The sequence below is a fragment of the Peromyscus eremicus genome, chromosome 18 (genome assembly GCF_949786415.1).
Source record: "Peromyscus eremicus chromosome 18, PerEre_H2_v1, whole genome shotgun sequence".
NCBI classification, from domain to species: domain Eukaryota; kingdom Metazoa; phylum Chordata; class Mammalia; order Rodentia; family Cricetidae; genus Peromyscus; species Peromyscus eremicus.
This window is the reverse complement of record NC_081434.1, coordinates 3,196,528-3,204,995: the sequence shown is the minus strand read 5'-3', so window position 1 is coordinate 3,204,995 and position 8,468 is coordinate 3,196,528. Positions and strand designations below refer to the sequence as shown.

The following is an 8,468-nucleotide window of genomic DNA, read 5'->3' as shown; positions in this document are numbered from 1 at the left end:
AATGTCTTCAAAATTCTGAAGGAAAGTAATTTTCAACTTAAAATTCCTTACCCAGCCAAAACTATCACTCAAGTACAAGAATGGAATTTTAAATATGCAAAAATAATATTTAAATATTTAAAATATTCAGAAGTCTTATTAAAAAAAAAGGTTACCTCTTAGGCAGTCTTTCTCAGGGAGCTACCGGAGGATGTGTAAAACAAGAGAGTAAAACCAGCAAGAAGAAAACACGGAGTCCAAGAACGGGGAAAAGAGATGCGTTTGTGAGGTCACTCGGCACAGTGAGGTGGTTCACATTAGCCTAGTATGTGTGAGGCCTTAGAGTCCGTCCACAGCAAGAGGAGGAGAGAACACGCAATTGTTCAGTCATGGCAATGAGAAGTCTACAAAGACAGGGGAGCCACAGGCCTACTAAGCAAGCCTAGAATAAAATTGCCAGGATGCAGTGTCCCGGGACACACGTCTGTGAGGGGAGGAAAACATGATAAAATTCTGACAGCTTTGGCCATATGTGGAATTGTGCTGAGGGCGTGTTTTTTTTTTTTTTTTTTTTTTTTTTTTTTTTTTTTTTTTTTTTCAGAGCTCTTGAAGGCTGTGGGAAGACAGAGCCAGATAGTCAAAGAAACCAAGCAAATACAAAATGAGACAACCGACTTAAAAAAAAAAAATGAAAATGAAAACAGTTGTAATGGGAAGGAGATGTAAACGCGGCGGATAACAAAAAGTCACATTAGAAAGGGAAATGTGCCGGGCAGTGGTGGCGCACGCCTTTAATCCCAGCACTCGGGAGGCAGAGCCAGGCGGATCTCTGTGAGTTCGAGGCCAGCCTGGACTACCAAGTGAGTCCCAGGAAAGGCGCAAAGCTACACAGAGAAACCCTGTCTCGAAAAACCAAAAAAAAAAAAAAAAAAAAAAAAAAGAAAGAAAGGGAAATGTAACGGGAACACTTGCATCGCCAGAGCTAACAATATTTAACAAAGTTGATGGAGCAATGACCAGGAAGTCATAAAGGGGATGGACACAGAGAAGGAAGCCAGCAGAGAGCCAAAGCCCCACCACCACCACCAAAACAAGAAGGGAACAAATTAGAGGCGAATCTGGAGTGGCAGTGCATAGATTATTCAAAAACAGCGAGGGAGACAGCTCAGAAATGAAAAGGGGTGGTCCCCGGGGACGAGGATCGGGGCTAGGAGAAAAGCCAGGGGGATTTCTGATCCTGTCGGAAGCCTTTTGGCACTGTTTGATTTTTAAGCTTCGAGCACGCTATTTTGATAAGATAAATATTAATTTTGCAAAGCAGCTATAGTGCTGAAATCACAGCCTCCCTGCCGCATGCCTGCAGAATTCAGTGGAGTTGGGAGGGCGGGGATGTCCCCCTCATCCTCCAGGGCGGGCACCATTCCTCAGCTTATCCTTCTCTCTCCAATACCATTTTCCCATCTCCTCCCATTCCAGTGGTGGCCATCCGCGGCTGCCGGCTGAACTATTTAAGTCCCCATGCCCCTGGGCTTCTTAAGAACCGCCTCTCTCTTTATCTCCCCCCATCCACTCTCACCCCAGCGGATGGGCTCTGGCTTCCCTTTCACGCCTCAGGTAATATTTCCTTCCCAACCATCGCCTTTTCCCCCAGTCTCCTCTTCCCTTCCCTGCCTCCAGCTGTGGCCTTTAGCAGACAGGATAATAATCGCCCTCGATTTCCATCTACCGCAGAACTCTGAAGTGCGAAGGGGCCAGATCCCTTGGAGGCCTGCTGCTGCTCGGTGGAGTCCTGGATGAACGCATGTCTCCTTGTTTTTTGTTTTGTTTTGTTTTGTTTTTACTAAGGGCTCCATAAACATTCGAATGAGTGAATTAATGATTCTCGAAGAGAGTACTCCCCTCTCACCATGAGAGCCCTGGTTTCCCCTCCGCATTCCGCTGTCTACCCTCCCTCCTTCCTGCAAGGTCGTGCATCCCGGGCCAGTTGGCGGTAGGCTGTGGTCCACTCCCAAGCCATTCCTGTCTAGCCTCGAGCCCCCGAGAGGAAGCCGGGGCCCCTTCCCGCGACCAGGGTCAACTCCAGGGCAGGGTTTTTCTAAGTTTACTTCCGAGTCGGTGGCTTGGGAGTTATCTGTCGGCCCATTCTGGAGGGAAACCGATCGATCCTCTCGGATTCCTCGGTTCCCCCCGTCCCAAAAGACAGCTTTCAGAAAACCTCCAACCAGACTTAAAAACAGACGGTACCGATTTAGACCTTGCTTGACAAGGATAGATCGTGGCCTCGGCTAAGCGGGTTTCTCTATCCGGTTTTCTCACTTTCCCAGACCATTTTGCAGGCCCAGGGCCTCGAGGCCAGGCCCTCCGGTGGGTGGGCGCACCCTCCTGACTCCCACCGAGGTCCTGGAACTGGAAAGGGACGCAGACCCCCGAGGACCCGCCGCAGGCGCCAGGGAGGGTTAAAAACCCAATCTGCCTCCCTGGACGCGCCAGAGGGCAGACCGAAGCTGACCCCTGGGGAGGTCGGGGTGGGGTGGGGTGTGGGGGGGTGATGGTGGTGAGGGACCAGATTCTGCATCACCGTGTGGCGTCAAGGCTGCCTGCCAGGTCAGGGGCGTCCTGCCTTCCCACCCCCACCCCCCACCCCACCCCATTGCACCACGTGACCTCAAAGAACCGCCGGCCGGGGCTTTGGAATGCAGCGACCAGAGCAGTGTTCCCAGAGAGGCCAGCGAGCCGCAAGGAGGGAGGGAGGGAGGGGGTGGGCGCAGAAGGGGCCCCTGCTATTCTTTACCCACTGGGCAAGCCGAGAGCCGCTAAGGAGAAGGAGGACTGGTCTGGTCCAGGGAACCTGTAAATACTGGACTCCGGGAAACTTGATCTGCCATCTCTGGCTCCCTTATTTAAGATCAGGCTAGGTCCCCCATTGCTGGGGGCCCAGCTCACGTGGGCCTCCCAGAATCTGGGAGGGGAAGATAGACGAGCCTTTGCTTCCCGATGGGTGCAGATCAGGGGAGGGGAGTTAGGTGCAGCCCCCCCCACACACACACACCACCACCACCACCACCAAAAAGTCCAGCATTTAGCTCACACTGACTCCCTCTGCCCCCATACTGATTGAAGTGTGCCAGGGTGGCATGTCTGGCCTGCCCTGGCTTTCCCCGGCCTATGTGCCCTTTCTGAATGCTTGGGCAAAGCCTCAGTTGGTTTGAGTCTAGATACAGAAATTCGATGGTAGACCCGATTCTGGTGCCACTGGCACCACCACACCTAGGTGGCAGGCAGGGTTGTTGTTGGCATGCTCAGATCTGGGGCTCTGGGTTCTTCTGGTCCCGGGTGGGAAAGCAGCCTCCCCGCCAGTCTGAGGGGAGCATAGGAAACAAGGTAGCTCTTGAGCTTTGGCTGTAGTGGGCCAGTACCTAAGTCACACAGCCAGCGACCTGGGAGGATTTGGAGGGCTGGCATTTGAACCTTATCTACGGTGAGCGGGTACCACGAAGAGAGGAGGGCCTCCAGGCAGACAGACATTCGCTCGCTAAAGCATGGAGGCACAGGGTGCCCCAGGTCCCGAGTGCTTCCAGGAATGTAAGAAAGTGGAGGGGATGAGGTGGGGAAGCCACGTGGGTGAGTGGGTGAGTGGGTGGGTGGGTGGGTGGGTGGGTGGGTGGGGGCTCGTGTGCCCGGCCAAGCCTTTGAGCAGCTTCATCCCGGAAGCCTTGGGTGAACTGCTGCATCACTCCATGTAGACAGCATCCGATTTGCATCCGGGAGAGCAGGATGGATTTGGATTTGGGAGTGAAAACGGCTGACGAGGCACCTGCTGCCAGCCTCCCCTGACAGAAGAGCAGCGTGAATGGAGGAGGAGGGGCCACCGGTGTTGGGGACTCACTGTAGGTGGATGTGAGCTGAGAGGGGCGGACTTGCTGTGAACTGGGTGACTTAGGTCTCCGGTGTGAGGGCCCCCCCTGGGCTGATGAACAGGTTGATGAAGTGGTTTTATTTATTTATTTATTTATTTATTTATTTATTTATTTATTTAGGTTTTTCCAGACAGGGTTTCTCTGTGTAGCTTTGCGCCTTTCCTGGATCTCACTCTGTAGACCAGGCTGGCCTCGAACTCACAAAGATCCGCCTGGCTCTGCCTCCCGAGTGCTGGGATTAAGAAGTGGTTTTATTAGTGGTGTTTCAGGGCCCCACACTTCACCTGTTCTCTGACTAAATCCTCACAACCAGCCATGAGGGAGGCTGTGTTATCTTTCCTGGAATATGAGAAAGGGGGAGGAGGGGTTGGGTGATGAGCCTCCAGCTTGGCACAGACCGCACCATCCAGAATCAGAAGGCCCTGGGCGCTTTCCCAGGCGGCACTGCAGGGGAGCCATGCTCTCTACACCAGCCCCACCCCCCTACCCCCTCCCGGTTGTCTGATTTCCCCGACCTCTGGTCTCCCTCCCTCTACCTCACTTTGGCACAAGCCTTAGGACTAGAGAACACAGGGCTGTGCATCCCTGGTGTTGAGGACTCAGCAACAACACAAAACAGAATGGAGACTTGGGGACAATCAGATCACACACACACACACACACACACACACACACACACACACACACACGAACAAAGTTCAAGGTCATCTTGAGCCACCCTTGTGAGTTTGAGGACAACCTGGATACATGAGAGACTGTCTCCGAATATAATATTTCTGGGCTAGATTGGACTGGGCTCAGCAGTTAAGAGCTCTTGGCTGCTCTTCCAGAGGTCCTGAGTTCCATTTCCAGCTCTTTAAAATAAGCAAATAAAACATTCCGGTGACTTCAGAGAGGGCCATGGAAGGCCTCTGTTGGTCTTCCTGCTCGCTTTTTATAGAAGGGCATCATCGTAAGCACGTAGGTCCAGAGGAAGCTCTCAGCCCCTTCCAGCTCTACCTCCCTTGGTTCAGTCTTGGCCCAAGAACACCTACAGGATCTCAATCGCTTTAGGAGGTAAGACAGCCGCTCCACGTGAGCCCCCCTCCGCCCCCGCCCCCCATCCCTCTGTTCAGTATTGGGGGAAGTACCGCTGTTCCAAGCTGCTTCTCAACAACATGCGGGTTCCAGAGTCAGGGCAGGAAATTGGAGCAGGTAGGTGACCAGGAGAGAGTCCACAGGCCCCCTCTTGAGAGGGTATTTGGGGCTAGAGAGTCCAGCTTCACTTCTCATTGTGTGTGTGTGTGGTGGTGGTGGTGGGGGGTGCCTGCATATATGTGTGTGCATCACTCGCATGCAGTGCCCCGGAGACCAGAAGAGGCCTCCATTGGAGCCCCTGGCTCTGGAGTTACAGATGGTTATGAACACCCCACATGTGCTGGGAATCAAACCCTGGTCCTCTGCAAGAACAAGGGCTCATACCGAGGAGCCATCTCTCCAGCCCCCACCCGTCACTCTTGAACTAAGTGAAAGTTACACCCTGGGCATCTGGTCCGGGATTTGTAGGCCGGAGATTATTTGTAAGGCTGTTAGACAAAAGCTAGAATGCCCACTTGCCTCCCACCTCCCCCACCATGGTAACTAAGAAAAGAGGCCCGTCACTGAAACCCTGGAGGGCTTTCTGGAGTGGAAATGTATGAACAGAAGGGTACCCAAACTTTCTCTGTCTGGGTTTGGGGGTTCCAGTGAGGCTACCACTACCTTTCTAGACTCATGGGCAGACGGGTCCCGACAGACAGGTCTCTCAGGGACCTTCCCTCATTCACCTCCTCCCTCCCTGCTGTGTGCACAGTCTGTGCCCGCCGGCTTTGTTTTGGTTCGTTTCACTAGTTATCCACGAACTTTCCTTAACTTCTGAGCAAGGAGTGCTCGAGGCCCCCTCCTCTGCTTCTTTCAGAGATGTCCAGACCTCAATACATAGAAGACACGGATCAGGGCCTCCATTTAGAGACCACCTCGAAAGAGGAAACAGAAGCTGAGCACGGAGACATAGTTGTAATCCCACGATTCAGGGGGGCCGAGGCAGGAGAATCAATGTAGGTTCAAGGCCAACGAGGGCTAACGGCCACACCCTACTTTAAAAAACAAAACTCAAAGAAATGGAAGACAACACTCGCGATAGAAAACATCAGACTGTATTCACATGCCAAGGACGAGTCATCTCACATGCATTTCTGGCTGAGGCACTGCACCCCTGGACAAAAGAACACTGACTGACACTTGGCGTGGACACATGTGAGGGAAACATACCTCTTGTTCTGTCAGGGTTATACACAAGAGAGCCAATAATGAACCGGACAATTCCCAGTCTCTGGGGGCCTTTTAATTGGCAAGCACTTCCTAAATAAGGTGTGTGGAAGGACTTGAACTCATGACACCCCTGTCCCCCCTGCCTCAGTTTCCCTAGGGCTGGGACTACTGGTGTATGTCACCACACCCCACTGTGGCTGCTTCTTCATAAGCGGGGAGACCTCAGACGAATCAATTAACCTTTCCAGACCATGCTTCTTCTTCTGTAAGATGAACATATCTATTCTGCTAACCTTGAAAAAAAAATCAAGTGAGTCAGATGATATATATGGAAGTACTTTGTAAATACAAGAGGGGAGAGACTGTATCTATGGACGAGGAAATGAACAGGAGAGGTTTCATCCAACGTCACAGAAAAGCAGGTCTCCCGGAGCACTCAGTCCTGCCTGTACTGTCCCCCTGCCACGGAAGTACCTCGCAAGAGGACAGGGCCAAAGTCCAACAAGGTCCCTTAGCAACCCATTAAGATTCACCTTACCAATCCTATTGTTTTAACGGTGGGAGGCAAATATGTCAGAACTCCTCCGGCAAATATGTCAGAATTCTTTTCCGTTAATGAATTAGAGTCTACCCGAACCCAGACGTTTAGAGTTACATAAGCATCATTCAGAGCTTCTGTAACAGCGGCTTTCATTTTGGAAAAAACAGCATTTTCATTAAAATGGTGTTATGTAAAAAAGTATTTTGTGTGTGTGTGTGTAGGAACAGGCAAGCATGCGCACTTAAGGAACACAGGTGTATACGCATCACGATGATAGTACCTTGTAGGTTTTGACCTCCTTGGACAAGATTAAGAGAGACAAATGTCAGGCTATGAGAAGTAGGGTAGGGAGACCACACCAGCTGCACCCCAGGAACTAAGGTCTTGGCCTTCCTTAGCAGGGTGAGTTCCACTGAAGTTCACAGGAAGCTACTTCAGTCATCCATTGTATGACTGCGTTATCAGTCTCATCAGCCCCGACCTGGGCAGATCCCTTTCTCCCAAGGCACCTCATGGAGGGCAGATGACCAAAAAGCACTTGAAATGGGGCCACAAGATGGCTCAGCCAGTAAGATCGCTCCCCATGAAAGCCTCCATGAGTTTGATCTCCAGAGCCCACTGTGGAAGGTCTGGAAAGACGTTGTCCTCAGACGGCCTCCAGCGCAGTGGGGCGCGCACACAACACACAATCATTCTTAAAACAACCTGATAAGGAGTTGAAAACGCTCCTTTGGAGCTGCTCCCCCTAGAAGACAAGTGGAAACCGTTCCCGTGAAACCCGGAGCCGTTTGACAGTTCAAACCCAGGCCTGGGGCCTTCAAGACTGAGAAGGGCTGTCTGGGTCCACTAGTCCCCTCCATCCTCCTCACAACGAGGATGGAACTATGGGATGGTGGTGGGGAGCTGGGCTAGGAGAATGGGATGGCAGGTTTGGGAGTGGCTGGCACCGAAGGTGGCCGGCCTTGCCCATAAAGTGTCATTTTTAGTGTGGAGGTCACCCAGTCTCGAGGTCAATTCCATGTCTTGCACTCTGGAGTCCTGGTTTCGCCCCCTGCACACTTCCAAGATTCATGAGCTGTATTCTTATGTAAGGCCCTGGGTTCTAACCAGGAAATACCGTAACTGACTCGAACCCAGGTCTGGCTGGCTGGCTTCTCCATTCGCCCAGGTTTCCTAGGGCGGAACCACTGAGCCTTTCCCGAGCGGAGCCCGGAAACGCCGACACCCCAGCACCGAACAGGGAAAGCGGAGCGCTGGAGCGGCCTTTTAAGTAGTTGGGAAGGGGGTGTGGCCGAGAGGACCGGGAGGCGGCGGCCCAGCCGGCGGGGCGGGGCCCGGGGGGCGGGGCCGCGGCGGCTGGAATGTTGTTGGGTCCTTGCACCGCATAGTAAGAAGGGGCCACGCCCCCTTTCTGCGGGAGGACCAATCGGAGCGCCGGAGCGGTTTCAAGTCTCCCCCGCCAGCCTGCCCGCCCGCCACCCCACCCCCCTCGGGGATTCGCTTTTTCCGTAACAAAATAGCAAACCTCGGCGAGGTCCGCAGCCCCCGCCGCTCGCCCCGGGAGGGTCTCGGAGCCTAGGACGCGGGCCGGGAGCGGGACGCGCCGGCAGGCGGCGGAGAGGCCGGTTCCAGCGCGGGGAGGAGCGCGGGGGTGGGCGCCGCAGCCGCGGGTTGTTTATCTGGAGTACGGAGGGGAGGGGGGAGCCTGGAAACCGCCCCGTGTCCCATTTCCTCCTCTTGTT

The 8,468-nt window shown here is 53.3% G+C and overlaps 1 long non-coding RNA gene across 1 annotated transcript; it reads right to left on the bottom strand.

The window, feature by feature from the left end:
- Positions 1-6,055: 6,055 nt before the first annotated feature.
- On the bottom strand, positions 6,056-8,187 carry LOC131895005 (uncharacterized). The gene is made up of 2 exons (XR_009375075.1): positions 7,844-8,187; positions 6,056-6,478 (listed from the first exon to the last, which is right to left on the bottom strand). It is a non-coding gene; the product is annotated as an uncharacterized LOC131895005 (long non-coding RNA).
- Between the last annotated feature and the right edge of the window lie 281 nt (positions 8,188-8,468).